The sequence below is a fragment of the Salvelinus alpinus genome, chromosome 30, assembly GCF_045679555.1.
Source record: "Salvelinus alpinus chromosome 30, SLU_Salpinus.1, whole genome shotgun sequence".
NCBI classification, from domain to species: Eukaryota; Metazoa; Chordata; class Actinopteri; order Salmoniformes; family Salmonidae; genus Salvelinus; species Salvelinus alpinus.
The window spans coordinates 33,054,367-33,067,022 of NC_092115.1; the positions used below are offsets into that span (position 1 = coordinate 33,054,367).

General features: G+C 42.2%; 1 protein-coding gene across 1 annotated transcript in view; it reads left to right on the forward strand.

The window, feature by feature from the left end:
- Positions 1 to 1,373: 1,373 nt before the first annotated feature.
- LOC139559947 (gamma-1-syntrophin-like) overlaps positions 1,374 to 12,656 on the forward strand; it is a 63,620-nt gene continuing 52,337 nt past the window's right edge. The window contains exon 1 of the mRNA XM_071376425.1: positions 1,374 to 2,118. The gene's annotated coding sequence lies outside the window, so the exon portion shown is untranslated. The remainder of the gene's footprint in view (positions 2,119 to 12,656) is intronic.

The following is a 12,656-nucleotide window of genomic DNA, read 5'->3' on the forward strand; positions in this document are numbered from 1 at the left end:
TTATTTGGCCATATGAATGAAACAAAGGATGAATTTGAATAGTTCCCATATCAAATAAGATTGGCAAATTCAGCAATTTTTTTGAATCTTATTGCGTTGCTAACTTAAAGTTAATTGTGAACTGGTTATCTTATCTTCAAAACCTAATTGGAGACAATAAATAATGTCCTTCTTTCCTGGCTAAATTATAAGGGTAGGAGGGGTTATCTGTGTATAATTAGTTGGATGGCTCCATTTTTGATGGGTGAGACCTAATAAACTGTCTTGACTGACCATGTGTGTATTTGTCTGACAACACACTGTGAAATGGATGTGCAGCTCATATTGTTTGTTAATATTTGTATTTTTGCATGTTTGAATGTTAGTGTTGTGTTGTACTTTCTGTTATATTGGTTTTTCGAAATAAACAAAAAAACACAAAGTAAATGTGCGTAAGTTTTCCATGGTGAGAAGGCATCAATGTTTCACAAAGATAGTCTGTGTGCACTAACTGAAATTTTGGATGAGCTATACCGCACTTAAAACACAACTTTATTGTGAAAACACAAGTCAATACTGCAGCTTTCCGCATCTAAATCAACATGGATACCCAATATATAGGGGTTACTCACAAGGTACAGTGCCTTGCAAAACGATTCATCCCCCTTTGGCGTTAATTCCACGTTGTAAGGCAGCAGAATAGGAAAAATGCCAAGGGGGTGAATACTTTCACAAGCCACTGTAGTACTGTATAGGGATTTGATGCTAAAACAGATGGGTGTGCATCGTCTTCAATCTAATCAGGTCATGTCCAGGGCAGCAAAGTGTTAATTTGATGAAATGTTCTATAAATAAGATCAACAATCATTAGAAAATCACCTGAAACGACAATAACTAATTTTTTAAAAGAGAATAAAATGCCTGTGAGATGAATTCATGACTAAGAAACCTTATGTGGTGCAAGTGATAATAGCATTCAAGTTCAATTTTTTTTTTTAATTTAATTTTGTTATTTAACCTTTATTTAACTCTTTTATAAAGGCCATTTTATCTCTCAGGTCTATGATGCTCAAATTGGTCTCACTTTAATCAACTGTGTATAAAATTGGTAGTTAAGATGGTAATTCAATGCACTTACAAAGGGGAACGCAATTATTAAAGTCCTATGTAACAACCTAATGTTATTACAATGTCATGACAGAGTTATTACACAGGTATAAGAGCAACTCCATGTAAAGTGTTAGACTTTGGGACAGTGTGTTGTGTAGAAAAAAACAGAGACACTATTGCAATCATATACATATGTAGACCTACTCTCTTTATGGCTATACATAGCTCTGATTGCAATACATCTGCAACTGTAAAACCTGCACAGCTGCTCACCCAATAAGGGCTGCAGGGTAGAGGATCTTACGGCACTGAACCCAGCTGTCTGTTAATGTATTGAGGAGTTGAAACTTAGTTTCCTGATCTGATGTGAGATACACATTGAATTGGCTCCTTTGTATCTGCTTTTGCGGTAATTTTCTTCAGGACGCATTCCCTAACCAAACCATACCGCAGTGGTCGCCGATAATTGCCTTTTAAAGCGCTCCTTGGACCGGAGACATTTTGCTTGTACTTATCTTAGGCTATGTGCATAATTGATTTTCTTAATCAACGGTGAACGTACATTCACAGTAATTTCCTCATTGGGAGAAATGTGAGTGGTCCGTGAGTAAAATTAACAACTGAGGCGATTGACGTGAGTTTAAACAAATCGCATATGATTTTTAGCCAGTCATTTTGGCACCAGGGCGCACGGCAAGGGGAAATGTGAAACTGTATCTATCCCATGCCTTGCTGGCGTCGACTGTCGAAGGAAAGGATGCCCTGTCTCGTTTCTGCTGGAGAAATATGGAGAGAAAAATTACACGTTTCTCGTGTAGCCTAGGCTAAGTGTGGGATGCTTAACGGTTTCGCACACTGCCTCAGTGTGTGGATATCGTGGGCGACGGTGGCACAAGGATAGGTAGGCTATGATTTCACATATATTTAGAATCTGCAGCCTTGACTGAATAAATAAAGACATTTCAGCAGGGATTGATGTAAGGGGCCGACTGGATCCAATATCATCACCACCTGTTACCAGAAAATCAGGTAAGCTATATATAAATATTCCAAGTCAACTTCTCGATTTATATTGTATAATACAATGTAATTTGCATTTAAGATGGTAATTCACTGTAGTGGGATATAGCCCACTAGTATATGAGACAATATAATGTATTAATTGTACCTTTAAAAACGTTCACTTTTATTTATACGCCATTTGTAGACTATCACTTTCATAAAGCCTAATTCAGAAGCCAGTAGGCTATGCTCTTCATGATCTATCTAATATCTAATAAGTAGCCTAACAATCTATAATCATTGGCTCTCACATATGCGTAATGTAGCCTACGAAAGGGAACAGTTCATTCAGATTATGATAGAGAACCCATTAAGTGTAAAATATGAAAGGAATTTAGGTTGCAACATGCAGTAGCCTCTTTTGCCGTCTGACGTGTCCAAATGTATAGGCACACGCAGTTCCTTCAGCTAGTGCCGTGTCAGTCCTCTTTCTATCCACAATGATGTAAAACAAGGTTGAAGTGCAAGGCAATACACTGCCCATATTATCGACATGGTCATTTTTGTATGATATAGACTTGTAGATGATGGAATTCTGCTGCCACGGTAAGGCAGTTGCTGGTATTAATCGTATTCCAGTTATTTACATGGTTGTACAGCCTACTGATTGTTAGTCTTCTGGAGCTAATAATGTGGAATACATGCAATACCAGCCTGGCCTAATACAGTGGGGAGAACAAGTATTTGATACACTGCCGATTTTGCAGGTTTTCCTACTTACAAAGCATGTAGAGGTCTGTCATTTTTATCATAGGTACACTTCAACTGTGAGAGACGGAATCTAAAACAAAAATCCAGAAAATCACATTGTATGATTTTTAAGTAATTAATTTGCATTTTATTGCATGACATAAGTATTTGATCACCTACCAACCAGTAAGAATTCCGGCTCTCACAGACCTGTTAGTTTTTCTTTAAGAAGCCCTCCTGTTCTCCACTCATTACCTGTATTAACTGCACCTGTTTGAACTCGTTACCTGTATAAAAGACACCTGTCCACACACTCAATCAAACAGACTCCAACCTCTCCACAATGGCCAAGACCAGAGAGCTGTGTAAGGACATCAGGGATAAATTGTAGACCTGTACAAGGCTGGGATGGGCTACAGGACAATAGCCAAGCAGCTTGGTGAGAAGGCAACAACTGTTGGCACAATTATTAGAAAATGGAAGAAGTTCAAGATGACGGTCAATCACCCTCGGTCTGGGGCTCCATGCAAGATCTCACCTCGTGGGGCATCAATGATCATGAGGAATGTGAGGGATCAGCCCAGAACTACACGGCAGGACCTGGTCAATGACCTGAAGAGAGCTGGGACCACAGTCTCAAAGAAAACCATTAGTAACACACTACGCCGTCATGGATTAAAATCCTGCAGCGCACGCAAGGTCCCCCTGCTCAAGCCAGCGCATGTCCAGGCCCGTCTGAAGTTTGCCAATGACCATCTGGATGATCCAGAGGAGGAATGGGAGAAGGTCATGTGGTCTGATGAGACAAAAATAGAGCTTTTTGCTCTAAACTCCACTCGCCGTGTTTGGAGGAATAGAAGGATGAGTACAACCCCAAGAACACCATCCCAACCGTGAAGCATGGAGGTGGAAACATCATTCTTTGGGGATGCTTTTCTGCAAAGGGGACAGGACGACTGCACCGTATTGAGGGGAGGATGGATGGGGCCATGTATCGCGAGATCTTGACCAACAACCTCCTTCCCTCAGTAAGAGCATTGAAGATGGGTCGTGGCTGGGTCTTCCAGCATGACAACGACCTGAAACACACAGCCAGGGCAACTAAGGAGTGGCTCCGTAAGAAGCATCTCAAGGTCCTGGAGTGGCCTAGCCAGTCTCCAGACCTGAACCCAATAGAAAATCTTTGGAGGGAGCCGAAAGTCCGTATTACCCAGCGACAGCCCCGAAACCTGAAGGATCTGGAGAAGGTCTGTATGGAGGAGTGGGCCAAAATCCCTGCTGCAGTGTGTGCAAACCTGGTCAAGAACTACAGGAAACGTATGATCTCTGTAATTGCAAACTAAGGTTTCTGTACCAAATATTCAGTTCTGCTTTTCTGATGTATCAAATACTTATGTCATGCAATAAAATGCAAATTAATTACTTAAAAATCATACAATGTGATTTTCTGGATTTTTGTTTTAGATTCCGTCTCTCACAGTTGAAGTGTACCTATGATAAAAATTACAGACCTCTACATGCTTTGTAAGTAGGAAAACCTGCAAAATTGTCAGTGTATCAAATACTTGTTCTCCCCACTGTATATCACCAGCCCCATGGCAACCAAACTATAGTCTCTATTCTGGTTTTAATACCTTTTAGGAAGGTATATAGATTTACTTGAAAGCCCCTCCTGAATATTTATGATCTATTATGAATATATATTTAACATTTCCACACTTCTTACAGTAATGTTTGTTAAAGTAAAGACAAATCAACTCAATAACTTGAGGGGTCAGTTGGTGTATATCTTATAATCATTTGGTGGGTGCTTATATTTGTGCTATTTCACACATGTAGAAGTGCCTATGAATACATACAGCATGTGTGAATGAGAAATGTATTATTCATTCTCTTTGAGACACCCTCAGAAAGTGGGGTAACAGCCAGGGATAGCCATTATCAACAGTGATCCTGGAGCAATTAGGGTTAAGTGCCTTGCTTATCTACAGATTTTTCACCTTGTCAGCTCAGGGATTTGAACTAGTGACCTTTTGGCTACTGGCCCAAAACTCTAACTGCTAGGCTACCCGATGCCCATTGTGCTACCATCCATTGGCTTTAAGATGGAGGTTAAAACCTAGCTAGATTTGATGGACACACTCTTAATTTGTATTCAATGTAAGCTGCTTGCTGAGCTCAATGAAACCATAGGATAGGCTATACCTGTTAGGTCTGTATCATGGCCTTATCATCAATATGCTGTAATTCTTACAAATTCTTCAGAAAGGATTACTGAGCAGTGTAGGTCAATGGTCAAAGGTAGCAATTTGGTTGATGTACAGTATAGTGACAGATCCTAGTTCCTATGGAATGAAAAGGTAGTGACATGTCATTGACATGTTTATGTTCCGACTATACCCCCTCTCCCCATACAGCTCATACTATAAATCAAAGATCTCTGTCAAGAACATCAGGCTTGAGGGAAATTGGCCAATAGGGTACTGTGACCAGGTGTCAACCAGGCATGACTCTCCTATCTACAGTGTCACATTGTAATGCCATTAAGTACACTCGTAGAAAAATAGATGCCAAATAGAACCCAATAGGGTTCTTCAGCTTGTCCCCATAGGGGAAGCCTTTTTGGTGCTAGGTAGAACCCTCTGTAAGTGGTTCTTCATAGAATCCTCAAAGAACGGTTCTATACCTAGAACCCTCCATGAATGGTTCTAATGTGCTATAACACTTTTATCAGATGTTGTTATCTTTCAAATTAAACTATTTTTGACAATACATAACGTATATCATAAAGCATTTCTTTGAGAGCCTAGTTATACCCTAACACTGTGGTCTGAAACTCCTGGTTTACTGGCCACATCAGGCCTGCAAGTCACATTATGCTTGCTTGCAAAGTGATGTGTAATTCCTATTGGAATCCAGACAAAGTAAGGATATCTAACAATTGTAACGTTTAGTCAACTGCAACCTGCATTCAGAATGACTGCCAGGGTAGGGAAAATTAATTCATTAAAGAGACTACATAAATCATATAAACCGGAACAACCATCTCAGTAACAGGTGCAATAAATCAAACTATTAACTAATTTAAATTATTTATCTTTGTGTAGCATAATCAACCAATCAAAAAGTACCTTCAGAAAGTATTCACACCCGAGGCCTCCCGAGTGGCACTGCATCGCAGTGCTTGAGGCATCACAACATACCTGGGTTCAATCGCTGGCTGTGACTGGGACACCCATGAGGCGGTGCACAATGGTTAGGGGAGGGTTTGTCCTGCTGGGATTTCCTTGTCCCATTGTGCTCTTCAGCTGGATGGTGCGGCTGGCTTCCAGGTTGTGTGGTTTGGCAGGGTCGTGTTTTGGTGTAAACATGACCTTTGCCTCTCCTGAGTCCGTAGGACAAGACTGTAACTACCAATTGGATATCACCAAAAAGTTTTTTTCCCACATTTTGTTGTGTTACAGCCTGATTTTAATATTGATTAAATGGAGATTTATTTTATCACTAGCCCACATTTGTATTTGGTCTTGACTCGGTCTCGGAGAGTGAGGACTCATAATTTCTTCCCGACACCAGCGGAGTACAAAAGTCATAATTATCCGTTTCCATTCAGCCAGCCCACAAAACCGCTTAGCAAGGCCAAATATATACACTCCTATCTTGAAACATGAATATCTTAACAGCCTTTATAACTATTATACACATGTTTGCACAGTGGTGAACCTATAGGTCTTCAGTGTGTGACAGGTTGGTGATTCTGAAAGGACAGCCACCGTAATACCAGCGCAATCATGTAGGAGAGTGCACCTTTTGTAAAACACAAAGGGCCAGTTGTGTAGTGTAGGGTATACGCAGGTAAGCCATATACCCCCCAAAATATTCAGTGGGCATTGCTTACACTCACTTCTTAATCCCTACTGATGCATATCAAAGTAGTCTAGTGGAGGTATACGACTTATCAATTAATAGAGAAATCATGCACAAAGTAGCCTACACAATCGCAAAGCACGTGAAATATATGCACATGCGTGCCACACACATAGTCTAGTTTCAGCGGGCAGCAAGAGTGTGCAGTTCTCAACTGGTTTTGGCATGGAGTAGCTCACAGAAGAATGACATCGGTAGCCGGTAGGGTAGGAAAGACATTTCAACAGTAAATGATAACTAAGGCAACAATGGGTATGCAAACCAGGTATTGAAAAAGTTTAGTCCGAAGTGTTGGTTAGTCGGCTATTGTGATGCACAATTGTCATCATATGTTGTTTGCATCAGGGGCATAGACATGGATGGGCCTGGGTGGACAGAGGCCCACCCACCGGGGAGCCAATCAGATTGATGTGGTTTAAGCATTGTTGTGGACTTAAGACCATCACATTGTATTCTATAAAAAAAGGGTGATTTGAGAGTGAAAATCTGAAACATTTCTAGGAAAACAGATTTTTCACACAGGGAGCCTTTCCTTCGCTGGGCGAGCTGTTTGGGAACTTTTGGGCAAAATTAGAGTATACCCACTTCTCCAGCCACCACTACACCACTGTATAGGGCCCATGGAAAGACAGCAGTCACACACAGCATGATGTTAAAGGATAAGCAGTTCATCAACTCTGACATAATAATCCAGTAAGTAGGTCCTAATCATAAGAATACAAAAACAGAACCATTAAGTATTACCCAGACTAAATGTACAAATATTACTTCCCATTGTAAAAAAACATTTCACGTTTAGCACACAAAGTAAACGGTGACCTAAAGTTTAAAGTGGAACTGACAGCGTTTTAACTACTTTGCCACCACAAACCGATGCTGGCACTAAGACTGCACTTAATGCTCAATGAGCTGTATTGATCAGCTATGAAAAGCCAACTGACATTTACTCCTGAGGTGCTGACCTGTTGCACCCTCTACAACCACTGTGAATATTATTATTTGACCCTGCTGGTCATCTTTGAACGTTTGAACATCTTGGCCATGTACTGTTATAATCTCCACCCAGTACAGCCAGAAGAGGACTGGCCACCCTTCAGAGCCTGGTCCCGCTCTAGGTTTCTTCCTAGGTTCTGGCCTTTCTATGGAGTTTTTCCTAGCCACTGTGCTTCTACATCTGCATTGCTTGCTGTTTGGGGTTGTAGGCTGGGTTTCTGTACAGCACTTTGTGACATCAGCTGAGGTAAAAAGGGCTTTATAAATAAATTTGATTGATATAAGGCCATAAGCAAACAGGAAAATGCTCATCCAGAGGCAGTGCTCCTAGTGGCTGGGGACTTTAATGTAGGGAAACTTAAATCCGTTTTACCTCATTTCTACCAGCATGTTAATTCTAGACCACCTTTACTCCACACACAGAGACGCGTACAAAGCTCTCCCTCGCCCTCCATTTGGCATATCTGACCATAATTCTATCCTCCTGATTCCTGCTTACGAGCAAAAACTAAAGCAGGTAGCACCAGTGACTTGCTCAATACAGAAGTGGTCAGATGACGCAGATGCTAAGCTACAGGACTGTTTTGCTAGCACAGACTGGAATATGTTCTGGGACTCTTCCGATGGCATTGAGGAGTACACCACATCAGTCATTGGCTTCATCCATAAGTTCATCGATGACGTCGTCCTGACAGTGACCGTACATACATACCCCAACGAGAAGCCATGGATTACAGGCAACATCCGCACTGAGCTAAAGGGTAGAGGTGCCACTTTCAAGGAGCGGGACTCTAACCCGGACGCTTATAAGAACTCCCGCTATGCCCTCAGATGAACCAACAAACAGGCAAAGTGTCAATACAGTACTAAGATTGAATCGTACTACACTGGCTCCGATGCTCATCGGATGTGGCAGGGCTTGCAAACTATTAAAGACTACAAAGGGAAGCACAGCCGCGAGCTGCCCAGTGACACAAGCCTACCAGACGAGCTTAAATACTTCTATGCTCGTTTTGAGGCAAGCAACACTGAAGCACATGAGAGCATCAGCTGTTCCGGACGACTGTGTGATCACGCTCTCCGTAGCCGATGTGAGTAAGACCTTTAAACAGGTCAATATTCACAAGGCCGCAGGGCCAGACGGATTACCAGGACATGTACTCCGAGCATGAACTGACCAACTGGCAAGTGTCTTCACTGACATTTTCAACCTGTTCCTGACTGAGTGTGTAATACCAACATGTTTCAAGCAGAGCACCATAGTCCCTGTGCCCAAGAACACTAAGGTAACCTGCCTAAATGACCACCGACCCATAGCACTCACGTCTGTAGCCATGAAGTGCTTTGAAAGGCTGGTCATAGCTCACATCAAAACCATTATCCTAGAAACCCTAGACCCACTCCAATTTGCATACCGCCCCAACAGATCCACAGATGATGCCATCTCTTTTGCACTCTACACTGCCCTTTCCCACCTGGACAAAAGGAACACCTATGTGAGAATGCTATTCATTGACGACAGCTCAGCGTTCAACACCATAGTGCCCTCTAAGCTCATCACTAAGCTAAGGACCCTGGGACTAAACACCTCCCTCTGCAACTGGATCCTAGACTTCCTGACGGACCATCCCCAGGTGGTAAGGGGAGGTAACAACACATCTGCACGCTTATCCTCAACACAGGGGCCCCTAAGGGGTGCGTGCCTTGTCCCCTCCTGTACTCTCTGTTCACCCATGACTGCATGGCCAGGAACAACTCCAGCACCATCATTAAGTTTGTCGACGACACAATAATAGTATGCCTGATCACCGACAACAGCCTATAGGGCCGTGTGGTGCCAGGATAACAACCTCTCCCTCAACGTGATCAAGAAAAAGGAGATGATTGTGGACTACAGGAATAGGAGGACCAAGAACGCCCCCATTCTCATCGTCAGGGCTGTAGTGGAGCAAGTTAAGAACTTCAAGTTCCTTGGCGTCCACATCACCAACAAACTATCATGGTCCAAACACACCAAGACAGTCGTGAAGAGGGCACGACAAAGCCTATTCCACCTCAGGAGACGGAAAAGATTTGGCATGGGTTCTCAGATCCTCAAAAAGTTCTACAGCTGCACCATCGAGAGCATCCTGACTGGTTGCATCACTGCCTGTTATGGCAACTGCTCGTCCTCTGACCGCAAGGCACTACAGAGGGTAGTGTGTACAGTCCGGTACATCACAGGGGCCAAGCTTCCTGCCATCCAGGACCTCTATACCAGGCGGTGTCAGAGGAAGGCCCTAAAAATTGTTAAAGACTCCAGCCACCCTAGTCATAGACTGTTCTCTCTGCTACCACACGGCAAGCGGACATGGAGCGCCAAGTCTAGGTCCAAAAGGCTTCTTATCAGCCTCTACCCCCAAGCTATAAGACTCCTGAACAGCTAATCAAATGGCTACCCAGACTATTTACATTGCCCCCCCACCCCCTATTTTATGCTGCTGCTACTCTGTTTGTTATCTATGCATAGTCACTTTACCTCTACCTACCTGTACATATTACCTCAATTACCTCGTCCAGCCTGTGCCCCCACACATTGCCTCTGTACCAACAGTGCACTTTGCACTTGCAATTTGATGAATGGAAAGAGACATCTGTTACAAAACACCTATGTGTAGTGTAATGAAATTCTGAGATTGTCATTAGGCCTACAGTTAGCCTGAATTGATGCATCATCCACTGTTGTCCACGTGCGCCTCGATCTCAGCAACTTATCTCCGCCTTGTCGCAAGCGTCTCAGCTACTCAATATGTAAGTGTTCTCCTTAAACCACAACGCAATTTGGAGTGTATACCACCCGTTTTCCAGTCAATTCACAAATTGTTAGTGTGTCTGATATGCAGTAATGTTAACTAATAGGGTACTAGCATATAGTTTTTTTTGGGCATGTTGTATTAATTGTGATAGGCTCATGTTTTACTGGTAAGGTGTACCCCCACTATTTATTTTACTGGGACGATGTACCGGACCATACTGCCTTACTACTACTAGTAGTAGGCCTAGTAGTAGTAGTAGTAGTAGTAGTAATAGCTTACCTGTTGATTAACTGGGAAGTTTCTGTTTATCTTCTTCACCTGTAAAATCAAACATTAAACTAATTGCAACATAATACACAAAGATTACATTTGGTAGCAATTGATTTTATAGTCCAGAGACTATTATTTATGTTGCGTATTTATTACTACGGAAATAATAAGTTATTACTCACTGGTTTGTGTCACTGAAACACCATTTGTTGGCTGTATAACATTTCATTAAGTATCATCATACCAGTATAATATGCTCCTCTTTGAGAAGCACACACACTCAGTCTAGCATGGGCCCACCAAAACCAAACGGCTAACTCTCTATTTACAACATTCTTATGTTATCCCCACAGACATAAAAGAACACTGTTGAAGTGAAACTACTTAATGTATTCAATGTATGTAAATTGCTAAATGGATAGAGTCATTTCTGCAAGGACCTGAAGCTGTTCCAAAAAATTCTGTCCGTCCGTCCGTCCGTCCGTCCGTCCGTCCGTCCGTCCGTGCGTGCGTGTGTGTGTGTGTGTGTGTGTGTGTGTGTGTGTGTGTGTGTGTGTGTGTGTGTGTACGGTCGCTTTGCACTTCACACTTGTTTTAGAGAGTTGTCCACCAGTTGGTCCCACATCTCTTTAAGATTCAATTAATACGTTTGTTTTCGATTTCGTTTTGATGCAACAATGTAACCGTTGAAAGTTTGAGAAAAAAAGTCTGTAGAGCTAGAAAGCTAATAATTGATGTGGGGAAGAGGATACCTCGTCAGTTGCACAAATTAATGCATTTAACCAAACCCCTATGACTCAAAGTGGTGCAGGTGGCTGCCTTAATGGATATCATCTGTGCCTGGGGAACAATTGTTAGGGGTTAACTTCCTTGCTCAAGAGCAGAATGGCAAATTGTTCCACTTTACTGGCTCGGGGGATTTGAAGCGGCAACCTTTCAGTTACTGGCCCAATGCTCTTAACTGCTAGGCTACAATGTGGACATAGCGTTGGAGAAAATGCATGACTTTGTAGACCAAGATTATTTGATAATGTCAAATATTTATTCATGCTGATTTGCAAACTACTGATGTTTTCATGTCTGCTAAATTGTGCCAAATGAAAGCCAATTCCACTGTGAAAAGACAAATGAGAAGCACTGATCCTGATGTTGCCCTTTAGCTATGGCTGCTGCGCTGCCTCTGAAGGAAAGCTGAAGAGGGTATAGAAAGGCTGGATGTCATGGTTGTGGCTATGGACATCTTCATCCCAATTTATTGTAGTCCCAGAGCTGAGCGGGGGAAAGAGGAAGACTATATCACACCTCATATTTCTGTACACTCTGGAGAGGGACTGTTTGGTCGTCCATCCATCTGTATGAATTGTCCCAGATGTTGACTGGATTTCACTGTGGAGGTATGCTATAAGGGTTTGTGTGATGAGTACACAGTAGCGCAAAGAGATTTTACTGTAGATGCTTCAGTCAATCATTCAGTCAGTGTACCTCAGAGTGTTATCTCTCTGTTTTCTGCAGAGTCACTGTTGTGCAAAAATAAAATATAGTTGCTGTAGTCCTCTGGCCCAGGCAGTGCAGAGCGATGAGTAATCAAGTCAATCCTCACCAACTCTCATAACACAAAACACACAACACTCATTTAATATGCTTAACTGATGTAGTGGTCTCTGACTCAGAATAATCTGGAAGAAATTATACTATTGTTGTTGATTCTGAGTCATCTAAAATGTCAGTACCATGGCTGGTCTAAGGGCTGGGCGGTATACCGTATTTTACTATATACTGTTCCCCTAGGAAACACCCACCAAGACTTTGGTTCCTACCAAGTCAAAATAA